The sequence below is a fragment of the Nyctereutes procyonoides genome, unplaced genomic scaffold (assembly GCF_905146905.1).
Source record: "Nyctereutes procyonoides isolate TBG_1078 unplaced genomic scaffold, NYPRO_anot_genome, whole genome shotgun sequence".
NCBI lineage: Eukaryota > Metazoa > Chordata > Mammalia > Carnivora > Canidae > Nyctereutes > Nyctereutes procyonoides.
Genome location: NW_026575146.1, coordinates 45,082,945 through 45,104,403, shown reverse-complemented (window position 1 = coordinate 45,104,403; position 21,459 = coordinate 45,082,945). Strand labels below are relative to the sequence as shown.

General features: G+C 37.6%; 1 pseudogene; it reads left to right on the top strand.

The window, feature by feature from the left end:
* Positions 1-17,361: 17,361 nt before the first annotated feature.
* Positions 17,362-18,328, top strand: LOC129500861 (eukaryotic translation initiation factor 3 subunit I-like; annotated as a pseudogene).
* The last annotated feature ends 3,131 nt before the right edge of the window (positions 18,329-21,459 follow it).

The following is a 21,459-nucleotide window of genomic DNA, read 5'->3' as shown; positions in this document are numbered from 1 at the left end:
ATGAGATGATGAACATGAAAATCCTTTGTTAAGTTTAAAGCTCTATTAAACTGTTTTTTATTATTTTTTGCTATTTCACTGTGCCTGAACGTTGTTTCTGACATTGCTTATGCAAGAAAATGCCTTCTGGGTGTACCGTTTCAAAAAATAGACCGTATTTTTCAGTAGCTCAATGAAAATCACATTGTTCTTCAAGGTTAGGGGTAAAGACACAAATGTTCCTTGACACGTATCACTTTATAATATTTTCAGCAACTAAGTTACTCACGTATTCCTCCTTCCAGGTTTGTTGAGGACCTACCACCAACCAGAGGCTTTATATTAGGTGTTGGAAATATTTTCCAGGTTTTAAGTATTTTAGGCTCTTTGGGCCATGTGCAGTTTCTGTAGCTTCTTCTCCTTCTTCAACAACTTCTCAAAATTTAAGAACCGTAATTATCTCGTAGATCTTACAAGAACTGGCTGAGAACCCAGTTTGACCCGGGGACCGTTATTTGCTAACCCCTGCCCTACACCTTCACTGAGTAGAAGGCACATCTTTTATTATTATTATTATTATTTATTTATTTATTTATTTATTCATGAGAGACGCACAGAGAGAGGCAGAGACATAGGCAGAGGGAGCAGCAGGCTCCCAGCAGGTAGCCTGATGTGAGACTTGATCCCAGGACCCCGGGATCACAACCTGAGCCAAAGGCAGATGCTCAACATCTGAGCCACCCAGGTGTCCCAGAAGGTCATCTTTAGAAATTCACTTCTTTAAACCAGTCATCGGTTTTCCTGATCTTGTCTTTACTCCCCTTCAGTCTCTGATAACATGGCATCCCGAGAGCTTCCGTCAAAGCATAGTTCAAACGTATCACTTAAATCTCTTTAGTTGCTCACTCAAGGCAAAAACCAAAGTCCTCAAAATGCCCCTACAGCCCTAGCAATCTAGGCCTCCCAACTTCCTTTCTGAGTTCATTTCCTTCTTCTCTACACTTTGCTCACTCTGGCCTCCGCACACTGAGATTCTTTCTGTTCCTTGACTATTCCAGGTACGTTCTTGCCTCTCTGCGTGTAACATTCAGTCCGCAGATAGGTACATTGCTGACCTGCCCATCCTGGCGGGACAATTATAGTGTTTATCAAGTTTTTACATTAGTAGACTCAGTTTTTGTAATTCAATATTATAGAAAGGATTAAATTATACTCCATTTTTCATTGCGTATGATGTCATTTGGAAAATCTTTGAAATCTCTAAAACCTGGAGGCCAGGAATCAACATAGTAAATTATAAGAGAATCCATAGCTCCTTGAACTTTTGGTAGTAGCTCCTGAGAGCAAAGGAAAATAGTCACAGGAATTGTCAGTTGTTATTTGGAGCTTTAATTTCAGAAATCCTAGATTCATTCATTGGGATGGACCTCAGAAATTTGGATGGAGGGCCCGAGAAGACCTTTTGTTCCTGAACAGTGAGGATGACTCTTTAATGATTTATAGTTTTTCTGGAAGTTGTCTGAGGTAACTCTATTTCATTTGGCAAAACAGTGGTTTGGCTTTCCTCTAAATTAGAGGTCAAGATGTAATAACTCTTGCAAAATTTCTCCAATTATTTCAATTTATTCCAAAAACTCCTTGATCTTACCAACCTCTTTTACTTGAAATACCTCAAAATATTTGTAGTTCAGACTTGGAGTTGTAGTTCTGTGAAAGCTTGACCCATGTACTATATCTTGCTGGGCTTTCAAAAGCTCCAGGGAACTCCAAAGTATTAAACCACTGAATGTCATGTGGTCCTGGGTATTTAGAGCTGCTCTATTACTTATCAGCCATGTGACTTTGAGCAAGTGGTGAAACTTCTCTAAAGCCTTAACTTCCTCATCTGTAAAGTCAGGAAGTTAGCACCAATGTGTATAATACTATTATGAAAATTAGGTGAAGTAGGTGTGCAGTGACTGTGGTAAGCATTTAGTAATAGAAACAGCAACTTGTTCTCTGTTGCTTAGGATGGTCTTACAAGTGTAATCAATCAAACTGACACCTTTGTGAGATGATAAGGTCCTTGGATAGCGAAAAACCAATTTCCAGCTGATTAATTCTTTTTTCCATAATTCTGCTTTGGGATTAAGAGAGAAGAGATTTGGAAAGAATCTCCAGGAATCTCCACAGTCCTCTAGAATGTGTCTGCCTTTGGTCGGGTGTGCCGTGTATTGGGAGGATGTGGATTAAGAATCCTGCAATCCAAAAAAAAAGAATCCTGCAATCCTGGTGTAACTCTGATAATGGTGATTTATCTCCAGCTAGCATTAATTATCCTTTTTTAAATGTGTAGCTTTGCTTTGCTTTCCTTTCTTTTTCTTATCTTTCTCCTCTCTTTTTGATGGTCTACCTTTTTCTTTTGTTTTGGGTTTTATTGTTTGTTTGTTTTTGTCTAGAGCTTAGTAAATAAAGTATGGATTTACATATCTGAATGGATTCATTCAAATTCTTACCCTGCCCTTGGCCAGCAGTTATTCAACCTTTCTGTAGATCAGTATACTCATTTGAAATATAGAATGTTAAAATATCTAATAAAACACGTGAAGTATTAGCATATTATAATAACAATAGTTATTACCTTTATCCACAAATATTGCAATGCTCAAAATATGAATGTTCCAAAATCATTCAGTGACCTCAAGGCAATCTTGTGATATTTTCTCTGTGCTCCTCAGTATTCTTCTTTAAATTCTTTTCTTCTTTATCTCCCTCTATATATCTCTCTCTCTCCCCATCTTTCATCATACCTTCTTCTTTCTCCATATCCCCCCAATCATCTTCTTTGACTTTTTTTTAATTTTTATTTATTTATGACAGTCACACAGATAGAGAGAGAGGCAGAGACGCAGGCAGAGGGAGAAGCTGGCTCCATGCACCAGGAGCCCGACACGGGACTCGATCCTGGGTCTCCAGGATCGCGCCCTGGGCCAAAGGTGGGCGCCAAACCGCTGCGCCACCCAGGGATCCCCCAATCATCTGCTTTGAAGATCTCCTCTATGAAGACTTTCCTGATTCTATAGGCAAGATTTAATCTGAGTGCCCTCTCTTTATTCTCCCCTACTCTTCAGTGGATACCTTTATCTTGAGACTTATTTTAATGAAGATTTCTATTTATACATGTCTTTGAAACACAAACTGCAAACTATTTGATAGTAACGATCACGGCCATTGTGGGCACATCTTAAATGTGTGTCATATTGATTTTTGCGTGTCATCTGCCCTCTCCTCACATCTTTCCTCTTCCTTTCCTCCCTTACCTTGTCTTGTTGTTTTTCTACTTTCCTTTTGGGTTTTCTATCCCTGCATACTCTTTCCCATTGCATCTGTCATTCTTGTTTTATTTTCTTTCTGACTCCACTATGATGGCCAAACAAAATCATCTTCAGTACTCCTGTGGTCTCCACTTTCCTTGCCCTCTGCACTGCTATCCACAAGTTCTTAGAAAATATTCTTGGATGTCTTCTTCACTTCCTAGCATATGCATTTACTTCATGATCATTTCAGAACATTTGAAAGGTAGTTGGGAATTTATTTTTAAAAGATAACTTTAATTAGTTTTCTTTTACGGCAGACATAAGACTTTTTTTCCTGTTTGACTATGCTTAAATCTAGGAGTACTCTAACTCACTGATCCTCCTTACCCTCATATCCAGGCAAAAGAACCTGCAAAATCTTAGTCCTTTTTAATACTTGAATTTGTCAAAACATAAGAGAAATAATTCTGCCCAAGCTTACCAGAGAATAGAGATGCCACAGGTAGAGATTTAGTCCAACTTTATGCTGGACTCCAAATTGAATTGGGTGCTAAGCAACCATTAACTCATTTGAATATGCCATGAGAGGGAGACCTTGGAACAAATTGACAGGTTAATCCTAGAGAAGCAGCTTCATCATTTCCCCATGTAGCTGATAAACCTCATTCAATTAACTTAAATAACATGAATGACGGATTTCCCTTTGTATATAAATTGAGAGTTTCTAAAGGAGTTTTTCCCCTTGAAATAACTCCTGACTACTATCTCTCTTAGTCACTGCAACAGGAAAGGATGAATAAGCAACATATTTTCTCAGTAGCAGTGGAGCTATTTTCCTGGTATTCTACAAAATCTCAGAATTCTTAATCGAAAAGATAGATCTGCCAGTATCTGATTTTCTTATCTTTTGTCAATGTAAACTATCCAATCTGTGAAGGTCTCAGTTTCCTCACCTGGGATATGATGTGGATAAACTGGCTAATATTCAGGACCGTTCCAATTTTAATATTCCCTGGATATGAGAGCTAAAGCCAAACACAATGACTTGTTTAATAATTAAACTGGTCCTGTCAGAGATCAAACATTCATATCCATATATATTGTGGTGCATTGACTTTTTACAGTACCCAAAGTAACACAATATCTTCACACAGAATTAAGGCCACTGTGGTATGGTTTTAGAATTTTCTGTTTTCTTAGGGAATGTAGATCCATGGGTTTCTTTCTCTGCCTTTTGAGTAATACAGGCCTTTCCTTATCTCTTGAATCTTAAAAGATGGGTAGGATTTTGCCAAGTGGAGGTTAGGTGGGGCATTCCATGTGTAAGGGGCAATGTGAGCAAAGGCAGAGAGAAGAATGGATTTGGAGATTTTACATGAGAGAAGCATTGCACCATCTCTCTCCTGCAGAACATTGGTTTTAAATGATATTAACACATTTCTGAGGCAAAAACATTTGGGAAAAGCTGTATACCAAATATCCCTTTGTAAGATTCAACTTACACGTTGTTGCAGTATAGACTCAGAAGTTTTGAATGAAAGAATTGATTTAACTTTGTTTAATTCAGTTTTACTCAAATTTACTTTATAACTGAACCTGTTTCTCAGAGCAAAGCCCCAATCAACTAAGAGAACTGTGTTTTGTGGAAGGCCAATTTGAGAAATGCCGAGACAGAACATAGGGTGTTTCTGTGCTGGGATGGCCATGTAATTTCTACTCTTATAATGCTTCACCATTTAATCCCCTAACATTTATCACTTTGCAAGAATCAGTTTTCAGCCTTGGGCTTTTATTTGACTCATTGTGCCCCTAAAGAAGCTCAGGAATTCTGGTGGCTTCATCTCTCATGTGGTTACTGAGAGCTCTGAAGCATGTTTCATGGTTCTGGGCATTGACTACTCATTTCCTTTTGATTCCTTTCCTCTTGATTCCTTTCCTCTGACTTCAAACTTCTCATGAATGTGAGCTAATTGTTTTCTTAACCTGTAATGTCAAAACCAGCTACCTCTCAGGTGCACAGTCTTATGGTTATAAGATGCAGTATTAAGTAAGGTGACATGTGTACAAACATAGCTCAGGGGTTGACACATAGCACATGCTCGATAAAACTCTATTTCCTTTCTTTTTTCAAAAGTGTCCAAACACTGCCAAACTTCTTAGAGTCATCTAATTTATCTAGCTCATCCAACCATCCAAAGTTTATCTTTTTTCTTACCCATATTTCCCCTTATTTCGAATAGTGACATTCTATTCCATGGCGAGCACATTCTAAATTATTACTAGATTCATATCTTGGCTATTCCTTGACTATAGTTTTCCTCATTCAACTGACAGCCTCATTATCCTAATGGATTTTTTAAAGGTATAAATAGAAACAATAAGCACCAACTGCACTGATCATAAGTGAATTTTTACATCTTTATACACCCAAGTATTTGACACCAGATCAAGTATTTCTAGCACCCTAAAAATGCCTGTCACCTCTTCCCACTCTATATTTCTCAGAAGCCACCCCTATACTGACCTCTATCACCACACAGCATCTAATGGAAATACACAGCATGTATTCTCTTGTGTCTGCTATCACGGCACATATCAAGTATATCAGTGGTTTGTTTCTTTTATAGTGTATCCCTAATTACTTAAAACCGAACATACAGTATCAAGACACCACTGATTTCTAAGTATTATTACACTGATCTACACCTTCAGAGACATTTCACAGTCTCTGTCTTTCTACTTCCTCCTCTGTCTAATCCTCTTTCACGTAACCAACTTCTCCCAGTCTTGCTGCCACTATTCCCCAATCCACACCACTGCCCTGATTAGCCAGGTTCACTCCTTGGTTTCATAACCATCTGTTCTCGTTCCTGACACTACTTTTCCCTGCCTTCAAGGCTCTTTGTTCTCCTTCCTACATATCTGTTTAAGACTCATCTCAGACCCTACTTCTTCTCTTATGTCAGTGCTTTTTTGGAATTCTTCTCTAATAACCTCCCATAGCAAGTGTAATCTGTGCCCCTGATCTGGTAATTAATTACCTACTATTCCTATCGATTAGTGTTTGCTTTCCATACATGTTACTATTGTTCAAAAAGCGGATTTTAATGACCTGAACCAGAAACAATGTCATTTTCTTTTTCAGTGCAAGGATCTGTGATACTAAATTAAATTAAGCTGCTTTTCCCTCACTTGTCATTCGCCCTCAGTGCTTGTCAAACATAAAGCACAAATAAAACTTATTGGTAAGTAGATTTTCCAGTCCTTGGTTCTGGTTTCTAGGTTGAAGCTGTACTTCTGCAGTGCTAATGGCTACTCCCGTTATTGACACACACACAACTCGGGAATTAGCTAAATCATTACAAATTGAGAAACAGAGAAGATATTATAGGAAAACCAGGTGGATATCCCAAGCTTAGACCCAGAGGAGAGGTGTTCTGTGAGTCAGAGGTTAATGGGGCTCATACTTAAAGATTTGCTCTTCCAATTTTCCATTGTTACTAAGATAGGAATATGCAAATATATTATTAATATTTAACAGTATTGGAAAGAGAGGCAGGGAGGGAGAATGTGCTTTGAGGGTTTTGTGGAATTTATGAACAATTATGATGGGATGGAGAAAAAGAGGAAACAAGAGCAACAGCCCACAAATGAGCTCAGAGAAAAAGAGCTCATCTGGTGGAAGAGCAAGTAGAGAGGGTTGCCCTTCAGAATTTCAGAAAACCTCCACAACCTGAGCAGTGTTGGCAGAAGGCAAATTAAAGGGTCTTGGGAAATGCTGCAAAATCCTCCCACAGAGAAAGTTGTTATGGTATTCATCGTCTAGCTCCTCCTGGAATGCAGACATTTATTAGAGTGAAGTCAAGTCTTTGTTGTGTGGATTTCTTATTTGGGCAATTGGGTCAACTCAAAAAAGGCCAACTTAGACTACCAGAGTAAACAAGAAGAAAAATAAAAAGAACAACTCACTCATCAGTTATTTTTCCCCAATATATGTAGCCTCCCTGATAACACATTAGCTACTTCCTACTGATAACACAGAAACTAGATAAAACAGTCAAGTAAACAAGTCCCTATAGAAATTGAATTAATACAGAAAGTTTTTAAAAAGGCCAAAAACACTTTAAACATAAAACTTTAAATTTCATTCCCAGGAAAAATTGAGGTGATAGTTCAATAATGAAATAAGATCAGGTGAGAGCTGAGAGAGTTTAGCTAAGCTGGATCAAGTAAGAGAACATCTGTTTGCAGGCATCAGAATATTAGGGAAAAGCAAAAGACATATGGGCCAAATTCTGGAGAGAAGGGAAACACAGGCACAAGCTTGATATTTGTGACAGCTTTTCTCCTGGGCATTCACTGATTCAAAACTACAGCCTAGGGGCTGAGAAGCCAAGTATTTGAAAAGACAGCAAGCACTGAAGCCCAATGGCAAGAGCTCAAGCAAAAAACAATGGCTAAGACACTGACAAACAGGGATAACAATGAGGTTCAAATCCCAACAAGGAAAAGGGTACTAGGGAACAGGGGGGAATCAGACTTTTAAATGGTAATCCCAGGGGCCACACCCTAAATAGATCTCCTAAATAGATCAGCCTTCACAAAGATAGAAGCCAGCTTTGAATGAGCTCAAACTAAGAATGGACTAAGGTTATCAGTCTCTGTAAAAGCTCTGCCATAAACAAACAGCCCAGTATTCAATAATATAAAATATTATTGTATATTTATACAGTATATAATATATATATACACACACACACACACACATATTCCTTGACATTCCAGGAAAAAAACAAAATGATCAAAAACTAAGGAAAAATAGAAACCTCACACAGCATGATGAGATCTTGGACATTCTGGATATATACGATTTTTTAAAAGTTTTTATTTAAATGCCAGTTAGTTAACATACAGTGTCATATTAGTTTCAGGTGTAGAATTTAATGATTCATGACTTACATACAATATCCGGTGCTCATCACAGCAAGTGCACTCCTCAATCCCCATCCTCTATTCAACTCATCCCCCACCTACCTCCCCTCCAGTAACCCTCAGTTTGTTCACTGTAGTTAAGAGTCTTTCTTGATTTCCCTTTCTTTTTCCCACCCTAAGTTTATTTGTTTTTCTTCTTAAATTCTACATATGAGTAAAAACATATGGCATTTCTCTGACTGACATATCTCACTTGGCATAACACTCTAGCTCTGTCTACATTGTCGCAAATGGCAAGATTTCATTCTTTTGGATGGCTGAGTAATATTCACCCATTCATCAGTTGATGGACATTTGGGCTCTTTTCATAATTTGGCTATTGATAATGCTGCTATAAAATATAATCTTCTCTCTGTTGTTCAGCTTGTGCCTTTGACTTTGGATTGTTTATTTGAGATTTTTCTTGCTTCTTGAGGTAGGCCTCTATTGCTATATACTTCCCTCTTGTTACTGCTTTTGCTATATCCCAAAGATTTAGACTATCATGTTTTCATTTTCATTGTTTCCATGTATTTTTAAATTTCTTCTTTGATTTTCAAGTTGACCCATTCCTTGTTTAGTAACATGTTGTTTAACCTTTATGTATTTGTGGTACTTCCAGATTTTTTCACATGGTTGACTTTGAGTTTCATAGCATTGTGGTCAGAAAATAAGCATGGTGCAATCTCAGTCTTTTTGTACTTGAGGCCTGATTTGTGACCTAGTATGTGGTCTATTCTGGAGAATGACTCATGTGCACCTGAAAAGAACATGTATTCTGCTGCTTTAGGATGGAATGTTCTGAATATATCTGTTAAGCCCATCTAGTCCAGTCTGTCATTCAAAGTCATTGTTTCCTTGTTGATTTTCTGCTCAGATGATCTGGCCATTGATATAAGTGGGGTGTAAAAGTCTCCTACTGTTATTGTATTATTATCAATGAATTCCTTTATGTTGTCATCGTTTTATATATTTGGATACTTCCATGTTGGGGGCATAAATATTTACAATTGTTAGAAATTCTTGTTAGATAGTCCCCTTTATTATGAGATAGTGCCTTTCTTCATTTCTTGTTACAGTCTTAGGTTTAAAATCTAGTTTGTCTAAGTATTGCTACTCTGGCTTTCTTTTGATGTCCATTTGCATGATAAATGTTTCTCCATCCTCTCACTTTCAGTCTTCAAGTGTCTTTGGGTCTAACATGAGTCCATTGTAGACAGCATAGAGATGGGTCTTGGTTTTCATCTCTTCTGACACCCTATGTCTTTTGATTGGAGCATTCAGTCCATTTACATTCAGAGTTATTGATAGATACGTATTCAGTGGCATTTTATTACTTGTTTGGTCATTGTTTCGGGATTTTCTCTGTTCTTTTTCCGTCTTTATCACTTTTGGTTTTTCCCCTCCACTCAGAGTACCCTTTACTATGTCTTGCTAGGCTAGTTCAGTGGTCACAAATTCCTTTAGTTTCTGTTTGTTCTGAATTCTGAATTATAGCTTGCTGGATAGAATATTCTTGGCTGCATATTTTTCCCATTCAACCTGTTGAATATATATATCATGCCACTCCTTTCTGGCTTGCCAGTTTCTGTTGAGAGATCTACAACTAGCCATATAGGTCTTTCCCATAAGTCAGGGACTTCTTTTGTCTTGCTGCTTTAAGAATTTTACTTTATTGCTATATTTTGCAAATTCAATTATAATACATCTTGGCATTGGCCTCCTTTTGTTGATTTTGATGGGAGTTCTCTGTGTCTCCTGGGTCTGGATGCCTGTTGGTGCCTGTTTCTTTCCCCAGGTTAGAGAAGTTTTCATCTATAATCTCTTCAAATTTTCTGCCCCCTTTTTTCTCTCTTCATCTGAGACTCCTGTGATATGAATGTTATTATGTCTGATGGAGTCATTGAGTTCTTTAAGTCTATTTTCATGGTCCGTAATCTTCTCTCTGTTGTTCAGCTTCAGTATTTTCCATTATTTTATCTTCTATATCTCTTATTTGTTCCTCTGCTTCTTCCATCCTTGTGGGCATTACAAATCCAGTCAGTTTCAAATATCAGTTATTGCATTTTTCATTTCTGATTGTTTTTTAGCTCTTTTATCTCTGTGGTAAGGGCCTCCCTAAAGTCTTCCCTTCTTTTCTCAAGCCCAGTGAGTATCCTTATGGTTGTTGCTTTAAATTCTCCATCAAGCATATTACTTATATCTACTTTTATTAGCTCTCTGGCTGTGACCTTAACTTGTTTCTTTCTCTTGGGATTAATTCCTTTGTCTTGGCATTTTGTCTAAGTCTCTATCTTCTTCTGTGCATTAGAAAAGCCTCTCGTGTTTCCTGTTCCTGAGAGTAATGCCTTTATGAAGAAGTCATACAGTGTCCAGGGATTGATGCTTCAGGAAGTATCTCTGGTGTGTGCTGCATTCACTCTACTGCTGTTTTGGCTGCTGTAGGCTTCAGGCCAGTCATCTTTAGAGGTTCTCCTTACCTGTAGTGGACAGAGTTTGGTCTTGGCCAGAGTGTGGCAAGTTTTAACGAGATGTGCTCTGATCTGCTTGTTAAATGAGACTTGATGTTACTTCCACTAGAACTGAAGCCTTATAGAACTTGTCTGGTCTTGTGGTATGTGTGGGGGTTTCTGTTGGTTTTGGGGGGAAGGGTCCCACTGTGCTGGTCCTTAAGCACACTTGCCCAAGAAAAGCAGTATCAGCAAGATGCAGGAGGGCAGGACTTGGTGTAAACAGGTTAGGCACCCAGTGTTAGTGCTGTGCTGTTTACTGAAGCTGGTTTATGCTGAGGGCCAGGTGTTGGGAAGAGGTGGGAGAATGTGCCTAGAGGTACCTTTGTCCCTGGAAAGGCACCTCTGCAAATGCTACCCCTCACAGACACAGTCCAAGAATAGTGAATGGTGTCTCTCTTGTGAACCGTAGGCATGCCTCAGATCACATCATCTGCCCCAGTGTTGTTTGTCTGCCTTCTCTCCAGGAGTAGGGCACTGCCCTGGGGGCTCTATCCCAGCTAAGCACACTGACCTTTAAAACTACAGTCTTTGGGGGCAGCCTTGGGTGGCTCAGTGGTTTAGCTCCACCTTTGGCTCAAGGTGTGATCCTAGATCCTGGGATCGAGTCCCACATCAGGCTCCCTGCATGGAGCCTGCTTCTCCCTCTACCTGTGTCTCTGTCTCTCTCTCTCTGTCTCTCTCTCTCTCTCTCTCTCTCTCCCTGTGTCTCTCATAAGTACATAAAATATTTAAAAAATAAAATAAAATAAAACTAAAGTCTTTGAGAGCTGCTAGTTGTGAAAACTCATGAAAATCAGCCCCTCTTACTACCTACCTAGCCAATAGTTTCATGGAAGTGATCTCCATGTGCTTTCCCTGTGTTCTTCTCTGTCTTACCTTTTTCTATGAGTAGAGCTCCATCCTGTCTCTGCAGTACTCACAATCCATTTCTCCCCCAAACCACATCTCCACACTTCCTATCTCCTTCCATGTGGCCTCTCTTCTCCCTCTAGTTGTGCTGGTTGTTCTGTCAGTACTCAGGTTGATTTTGTGGAAATTCAGAATGATTTGATAGTTATCTAGTTGTCCTCTAGGGATGACATGAGCATAGGGTCCTCCTACTATGCCACCATCTTAGCTCCCCTTCTGCAAATCTGGATATATATGATTTAATAAAGGAAATAGCTCATAAGCATATGAAAAGATGCTACACATATGTCATCAGCAAAGTTTAAATTAAAACAGTGAGATACCACTACACACCTAATCAAATGGCATAGTAAAATACCAAAGCTGGTGAAGTAAAACCAAAAAGTAAAATACCAAAGCTGGTGAAGGTGTAGAATATCAGGAATATACATTTATGGCTACAGGGAATGCAAAATATTACAGCTACTTTGAAAGATGTTTGGCAGTTTTTTTTTTTTAATCAAACTAAACATACTCTCACCATATGATCTAGTAATCATGCTCCTTGGAATTTACCCAAAGAAGTTGGAAAGTAATGTCCATATAAAAATCTACATGTGGGTGTTTATAGCAGCTCTTTTCTTAATTGCTAAAGCTTGGAATCAACCAAGATGTTTGTCAATAGGTGAATGGATAAACAAGCTATGGTATTCCACACAAAGAAATAGGATTCAGCAATACAAAGAAAAATTATTAAGTCATGAAAAGATATCAAAGAAAAAAGTGAAAAAAAGCCATCTGCAAAGGCTGTCTTGTATGATTCCAATTACATGAAGTTCAGGGAAAGGTAAAACTAGAGATAGTAAAAAGATTAGTGGTTGCCAGAAGTCGGGGGGGGGGGCGGAGATTAATAAGTGCAGAATGAGGGTGGGGACTTTAGGACAGTAAAACTACTGTGTAGGATATTATGGTAGATACATGTCATTACATATTTGTCAAAACTTGTATAATGTACAAAACAATGAATGAACTCTAAACTATGGACTTCAATTAATAATAATGTGTTAATATTGGCTCATTAACTGTAACAAATGTATTGCCCTAATGTTATATGTTAATAACGGGGGAAACTAGATAGAGTGGTGAGGGGGTTTATGAGGACTCTGTACTTTCTGCTTAATCTTTCCATAAACAAAAAAACAGTTAAAAAATAGACTATAATTTAGCATTTTTGCTAGACTTGCATGCAAAACTTGCACACAAATATAGCCATAGAAGCAGTATTTCTAATCATCAAAAAGTGGAAATAACCCAAATGTCCATTACCTGATGAATGGAATAGTAAAACATGATATATCCATACTGATGGAATATTATTCAGCCATAAAAAGAAATGAAGTAGTGATATATGCTACAGCATGAATGAACCTTGAAAATATGCTATAAAAGAAGCTAGTCACAAAAGCCTACATATTAAATGTATAAACGTTGTATAAAATGTATGGAATAAGAAAATCTGCAGATATAGAGAGTGTATTAGTGATTGTCTAGAATTGGGGGAAATGGGGAATGAGTGACTGTTAATAGGTTTCATTCTCTTTTGGAGGAGGAGGTGATTTAAAATGTTGTCAAATTGACTGTGGCAATAGATGCATAGTACATTAAATTGTACATTTTGAATGGTATGGAAAGTAAATTATATCTCAATGAAACTATTATTTAAAAACCATGATTAATGTATTCAAGAAAACCCATGCACAACATATACAATTTAAGCAAAATTATCTATGTAAAGCAATCAAAGGAAAATTCTAGAATTAAAAAAGCAATAGCTGAAATGAAGCACTCAGTTGATTGGTTTAATATTACATTAGTCAAACATAAGAAAGGACTATTAAAGTCAAGAAAAAAAATAACCAGACTAAAATTTGGAGGATAAAATAGAGAAAATAAGTACTTAAGACATATAGAGTATATAAAAAATACTGTGATTTACCAGGCCCAAATTAGGGGGGTAGGGCAGGGACATGCAACCTACCTGAATCATAGGGACTTCTCCTAAGGAAGAAACTAGGTTCTAGTGCCAGAAGTAGAGGAATAAATTACAAAGAAAGCAAAATGACACAAAACAATGGTCAAACTATAATCTAGATACTCTAGTAAATATGATAGACTCCATGGGGTTGTAATCTAGCACAAACATTAAGAAAATGTGACACCCTATACCCAAATGGTATAGGGTGCTCAATATTATTCCAGAAAAATGTCCTGGGGAGGAAGTTCATTTAATTTTTTAATTGTTTAAAGTCCATATATAAGCACTACCATGTAGTATTTGTCTTTCTCTAACTGGCATCTTTCACTTAGCATAATGTCCTCCAGTTTGATCCATGTTGTTGTAAATGATAGGATTTCCTTTTTTCCTCAGGTTGAAAAATATTACATTGTATATTGTATTTCTTTATCCTTTTATCTGTGGATGGACACCTTGGTTGTTTCCATACCTCAGCTGTTGTGAATAATGATGCAATGAACATAGGAGTATAGATAGCTCTTCAAGTAATAATTATGTTTCCTTTGAATATGCAGTTGACCTTATCAGTGCAGGGGTTAGGAGACTCCAATGCTCTGTGCAGTCAAAAATCCATGTATAACTTCAACTCCCCCAAAACTTAACTGTTAATAGCCTACTGTTGACTAGAGAAGCCTTACTGATAACCTAAACAGTCAATTAATATATAGCTTGTAGGTTATATGGATTATATACTGTATTCTTAAAACAAAGTAAGCTAGAGAAAAGAAAATTCTATTAGGAAAATCATAAGAAAGAGAAACTACACTTATAGTATGGTACTGTAAAATATTCACATATAAGTGGACCTGAACAGTTCAAACCTGTGGTTTTTCAGGGGTCAGCTAGCTGTATACCCAGAAGCAGGAGGAAGACTGTAGGACACAAACTGACCATTAAAAGATATTGTAGGAATAGAAAACTTTGAATACCTAGAAAGGGAGATTATGCGGATTTTGAAAGGACCATTGTTCAAGGTTATATATAGTTTAAATTATGACATTTCAGTAAGCCTGTGTATGAAGACTTGCTTATTTTTCTGGATTTGAATAGACTGCAAAGGAGCCTTGCTAAGTTTTTGATCAACAGCAACAACAACAACAAAAAGAGTAGAAATATTTTTTATTTCATTATGAAACTGGAGGAAAGGCAAGGTTTATAAGCAGTATGAAGGCCCACTAGAATTTTCCCTGATGATAGTGCTAATTCAGGAGAAGAGTCTGAGGCCAAAGAACAATTTTGAAAGCAAAATAAGGCTGCTGAGTCTTCACCCAGTGTACGAGATTGTTTTAATGGCATATGATGAAGTGGCTATGACACAGCTGGAAGACCTGGTTGAGTTGTTGAAAATGGCTCTCAAAGGAATTGGACAGTGGACATAGAAAAAGAACAAGGTAAATCCAAAAGAGTAAAAGGACAAAATTAATAAACAGAAAAGCCAAAATGGAGAAGAAAAGCTGTAACCTTGACAAATAAAACCAAACACTTGTTTCTTAAAAAGACCACTAAAATAAGCAATATTTGGCAAATATGATAGAGATGTGATTAGCCATAAAGCAGAGATTTTCTTTTTTTAATTACAAAAGAGTACCATGCTAACTTTATACCAACACATTTGGAAATCTAGATAGGAGCACCTGGGTGGCTCAGTGGTTGAGCATCTGCCTTCGGCTCAGGTCATGATCCCAGGGTCCTGGGATCAAGTCCAGCATCAAGCTCCCCACAGGGAACCTGCTTTTCCCTCTGCCTATGTATCTACCTCTCTTTCTGTGTCTCTCATGAATAAATAAATAAAACATTAAAAAAAGAAAATCTAGACAAAGTGGATGACTATTGAATAAATTATATGAAGCCAATATTGACTTATATTTTGAGTAGAAAATACAAATGGCTTTATGAAATTAGAAAGCATAATCAAAGATCTACACCTTAGAAATACATTGGTTGCTTTCCAATTAAAAAAAAAAGAAATAAAAAAAAAGCTAAAACAATCCTAATACAAAAATCAGACATGGAAAATATACCAAATAAGTAAGAGTTTACTAGAGTTTACTAGAGTACCTTTCTTTTCAGCTTTTAGGTTCTAATTAATGGCAGCAAATGAATTCCAGTGACATACTGAAAAAAAGTCATTGTAATCAAGTATGATTTATGATTTCAAGTATAATCAAACCATAAAGCAGATTTGTAAAACTAAAATAATAGTTGGAAGGGAGAGAGAAATGTCCATATCCAAAATCAAAATACACTCTAAAGTTTTAAAAACCTAATAAGCTGTAGCAGTACGTCAATATATATATATCATTGAGCCAGAAGAGGAACCCAGGCATCTATGGGAAATAAAATATAGAAGAAATAAAATACAGGCTGTTCTTACTTGTGGAACTGCTAATATGATCATGCAAGCTGATCTGTTTAAAGTGGTCTTGATGATCAATGAGAAAAATATGACTGTTCCATGACCTTAAAAATTTTCTGACAGATCATTAGAAAATCTCTTCCTGTTGGTTATAAAGGTATAGACAAATTTAAAAGATGGTAAACCTTATATTCAGTGAATATACTGTAATTAGAACATTAGAAATACTTAGAATTAACAGTTTATTTCACTGGAAAAACCTCATGATGCTTCCAGTTTTCAGTCCAGCATGTGAAGAGCTTAGAAGTCACAACTCTGTCCTAACAAGTAAAAAGCTGAACAAACTGAAAAATCAACAATTCCTCTTAAATTCATTAGAAGAGTGGGATCACAGGGCAAATCATTGTCCACAAAATTGGAGAGGCAAACAGGCAGATACAGAGAATGACAACATACAGGAGCGGAAACCCAAGAGCAGAAATCTACATGGAAACCAGGACAGAGGTATGAAAACTTGAATTCTATTTGGCAAATTGCTAGAGGCTTATTGTAAAAAAAAAAAAAAGAAGAAGAAGAAGAAGTCTGTGAGTTAAAAATTCCAGGGTAGCCCTCGTGCTTTCAAGAGTTTCCCTTCTTGGACCTCTACCAGATTGTCATTTTGAAGATCAGAGAAAAATCTCCTTAGGGTTCCTGCAGGGAGAAGAGAAAAGGCACAAGTTGGAAATACACGAAAGGATGTAGTCACACTTATGGCCTGTTCTTAAGAGAAGCTGTTTTTGCCTAACCTCTTGGGGTATTGTCAGATACTAACTGACCTGGAGGAAGGAAAATGCCCAACTCCAGCCCTGTCCAGCCATTCTGTCCCTATCAACAGGTGGGAGCAAAACCTGAGAGGCATTTGTGAAGTGTGTAGCTCAGGGGCACAAGCTCACTGCAAGACTGAAATCTAGTGGTAGGACTCTAGAATGCTTCCACTCCCACACCACAACATCATGTCACTAAGAGCTTACTTACTGCAGTTAATTTCATCCAGTACTTCAAATCTGGATTTTTTAAATAAAGATTTTATTTATTTATTCATGAGAGACATCAAGAGAGAGGCAGAGAAATAAGCAGAGGGAGAAAGAAGGAGGCTCCCTCTGGGGAGCCTGATGTGATTCTCTATCCCCAGACCCTGGGATCATGCCTTGAGCTGAAGGCAAATGCTCTATCACTGAGCCACCCAGGTGTCCCTGGATTTTTTAAAGGATGGAAAGTTGAGGTTTCCCTCGAGTCAACGCCAGGATGAAGCCAATCCTGCTGCAGGGGCATGAACGATCCATTATGCAGATTAAGTACAACCGCGAGGGAGACCTCCTCTTCACGGTGGCCAAGGACCCTATTGTCAATGTGTGAATGGTGAGAGGCTGGGCACTTACATGGGCCATAGTGGAGCTGTGTGGTGTGTAGATGCTGACTGGGACACCAAACATGTCCTTAACCGGCTCAGCTGATAATAGCTGTCGTCTCTGGGACTGTGAAACAGGGAAGCAGTTGGCTCTACTCCAGACCAATTCAGCTGTCAGGACGCGTGGCTTTGATTTTGGGGGCAACATCATCATGTTCTCCACAGACAAACAGATGGGCTACCAGTGCTTTGTGAGCTTCTTTGACCTGCGGGATCCAAGCCAAATTGATAACAATGAGCTCTACATGAAGATCCCTTGCAACAACTCCAAGATCACTAGTGCTGTTTGGGGACCCCTGGGGGAGTGCATCATCGCGGGTCATGAAGGCAGAGAGCTCAACCAGTATAGCGGCAAGTCTGGAGAAGTACTGGTGAATGTTAAGGAGCACTCCTGGCAGATCAATGATATCCAGTTATCCAGGGACATGACCATGTTTGTCACTGCTTCCAAGGACAACACAGCTAAGCTCTTTGACTCCAAAACTCTTGAAGACCAGAAGACTTTCCGGACAGAACATCTAGTCAACTCAGCTGCCCTCTCTCCCAACTATGACCATGTGGTGCTGGGTGGTGGTCAGGAAGCCATGGATGTAACCCCACCTCTACCAGGATTGGCAAGTTTGAAGCCAGATTCTTCCACTTGACCTTTGAAGAAGAGTTTGGAAGAATCAAGGGTCACCTCAGACCCATCAACAGCATTGCCTTCCATCCCAATGGCAAGAGCTATAACAGCGGTGGTGAGGGTGGTTATGTCCACATCCACTACTTCACCCACAGTACTTTGAATTTGAGTTTGAGGCTTAAGAAGCTTGGATCTCCATCAGGACCAGGAGAACTTTCTGGGCCAGGGCTCACAAAGTTTTGGACTCTAAGAAATAAATGAGTTTGGAAATAAAAGAAAGAAAGAAAGAAAAAAAAGAAGAAAGAAAGAAAGAAAGAAAGAAAGAAAGAAAGAAAGAAAGAAAGAAAGAAAATTGAATCATGCAAAATGCTTAATTGACACCACAAATGGCAGGAAAAGAGTGACAAACAAAAATAGGAAAAAGAATAAGAGCGACAAATACAAAACAGTAACAAATATGTTAGATATTAATTAGAAATTAATCCAATTATATAAATAACCACTTTAAATTGCAACAGTCTAAATATATAATTTTAAAAAGGAGATTGGGGATCCCTGGGCGGCTCAGCGGTTTAGTGCCTGCCTTCGGCCCAGGGCATGATCCTAGAGTCCTGGGATTGAGTCCCACATCAGGCTGCCTTCATGGAGCCTGCTTCTCCCTCTGCCTGTGTCTATGCCATTCTCTCTCTCTCTCTCTCTCTCTCTCTCCCTCTGTGTCTCATGAATAAAAAAATAAAATCTTAGAAAAAAATAAATAAAATAAAAGAAGGAGATTATCAGAGAGGGTAAAAAAAACAAGATCTAACCATAAGAAATCTACTTTGAATATAAAAATACATATAGATTAAAAGTAAATGGGTGGAGAAAAATATACCGTGCTCATATGAATCAGTGTAAGGGGCTATATTAATTTCAGACAGAGAAGACTTCAAGACAAAGAAAAGTATCAGGTACAAAGAGAGGTATTATGTAATAATAGAGGGGTCTATTCTTTAAGAAGACATAATTTTTAATGTGTATATACCTAACAACAAAATATCCAACTTTGTGAGACAAAAACTGATAAAAATGTAAGGAGAAAGAGATGAATCCATGATTATAGCTGGAGACTTCTACATCCCTTCACCATAAATGGATAGATCCAGCAGGCAGAAAATCAAAATATAGCTGAATTCCACAGCACCATCAACCAAATGTATTTAACAAACATTATAGACCACTTCATTTAACAGTAGAATATATGTCTCAAGCTCATGTGGAATATACACCAAGATAGACCATGTTCTGGGCCCTAAAACACATGACAAATTTAAAACAACAGAAATCATAATGTTTGTTCTCAGACCACAGTGAAACTAAATGAGGAATCAAAAACAAATAAATAACTAGAAAATCCCCCAAATACTTGGGAGATTAAACAACACACTTCTAAATAATGCATAGGTAAAAAAAAAAAATCTCAAGAGAACTTTTAAAATATTTTGAACAAAATGAAAATGAGAACAGATCAAAACTTGTGGGATGCAGCAAAAACAGAGCACAGGGGGAAATTTATAGCATTGGATGTGTAATTAGAAAAGAAGAAATATCTAAAATCAATCACCTAAGCTTCTACCTTAAGAAACTAGGAAAAGAAGATAAAATATAATCCAAAGTAAGCAGAAAAAAAGAAACAGTAAAAATCAGAGAAATTAAAAACAGATAATTGGGACACCTGGGTGGCTTAGCAGTTGAGCGTCTGCCTTTGGCTCAGGGCATGATCCCAGGGTCCAGGATCCAGTCCCACATCAGGCTCCCTATGGGGAGCCTACTTCTCCCTCTGCCTATGTCTCTGTCTCTTTCTCTCTGTGTCTCTCATGAATAAATAAATAAATCTTTTTTTTTAAATAAATAAATCTTAAAAAAAATAAAAATAAAAACAGAAAATCAACAAAGTCAACAAAACCAAAATCTGATTCTTTGAAAACATAAAATTTAAAAGGTTCTAGTCAGATTAATGGGAGATAGAGAGAGAGAGAGAGAGAGGACAAACTATTGATATCAGAAATGGAGGACAGGATATCATCAATGCATATCCCATGGACATTAGAAGGATAGCAAAGGAATACTATGAGCAACTCTATGCCTACCCAGTTGAGAAGAATCTGGATGAAACAGGCCAATTCCTGGAAAGACAATCTTTGAAAACTCACACAAAGAGAAATAGATAATCTGAATAAGCCTATATTTACTTTTAAAATTGAATCAATAATTAATAACTCTCAAAACAGAAAACGCCAGGCCCAGATGTGTTTACTGATTAACTCTACCATTTAAGGAAGAAATTATACCAATTCTACACAATATCTTTTAGAAGATTAAAGCAGGGGGAATACTTCCTACCTCATTCTATGAGGCCAGCATTATGCTAACATCACACTTAACGGTGAGAAACTAAAATCTTTCCTGCTATGGTTAGGAACAAGATAGGGGATTTCCACTCAATACTCCCTTTCAACATTTACCAGAAATTCTAGCTAATGCAATGAGCCAAGAAAAGGAAATAAAATGAGTACAGATGGAAAAGGAGAAACTAAAACTGTCTTCGTTTTTGCAGATGACATGACTGTCTAATATGTGAAAAAAAATCAGAAAAATATCCAAAAACTTCTGAAACTAATAAGTGATCAGAGGAAGGTTGTCCACACCTATTAGAAATGCCAGCCTCCAGAACACTGACAACATCAAATGCTGACTCCTGACAACAATGTAGAGCAACACAAAGTCTTGTTCATTGTTAGTTGGTGTGTGAAATGGTGCAGCTACTTTGGAAGATAGTTTGGTGATTTTATATAAAGTAAACATACTGTTAAAACAAATGAGTAAATGGACAAACAAAAAGCAGAATCCTATAAATACAGAAAGCAAACCGATGGTTGCCAGAGGGAAGGGGGGTGTTCAGATGGATAGAATGTGTGAAGAGGAGTGGGAGATATAGGCTTCTAGTTATGGAATGAATGAAGTCACAGGAATTAAAGGTAGAACATAGAAAATGCAGTCAATGATATTGTAATGATGTTGTGTGGTGACAGATGGCAGCCACACTTGTGGTGAGCACAGCATAATCTATAGAGATGTTGAATCACACTATGTTATACACCTGATACTAATTAATCTTGTGTGTCAACTACACTCAAATAAAAAAAATTAAAAAGCAAACAAGAAAAACTAAACATTTTCTTGCCATACAACCTAGCAATTGCTCTCCTTGGTATTTACCCAAAGAAGTTGAAAAGTCCACATAAAAAGCTGCATATGGATGTCCACAGTAGCT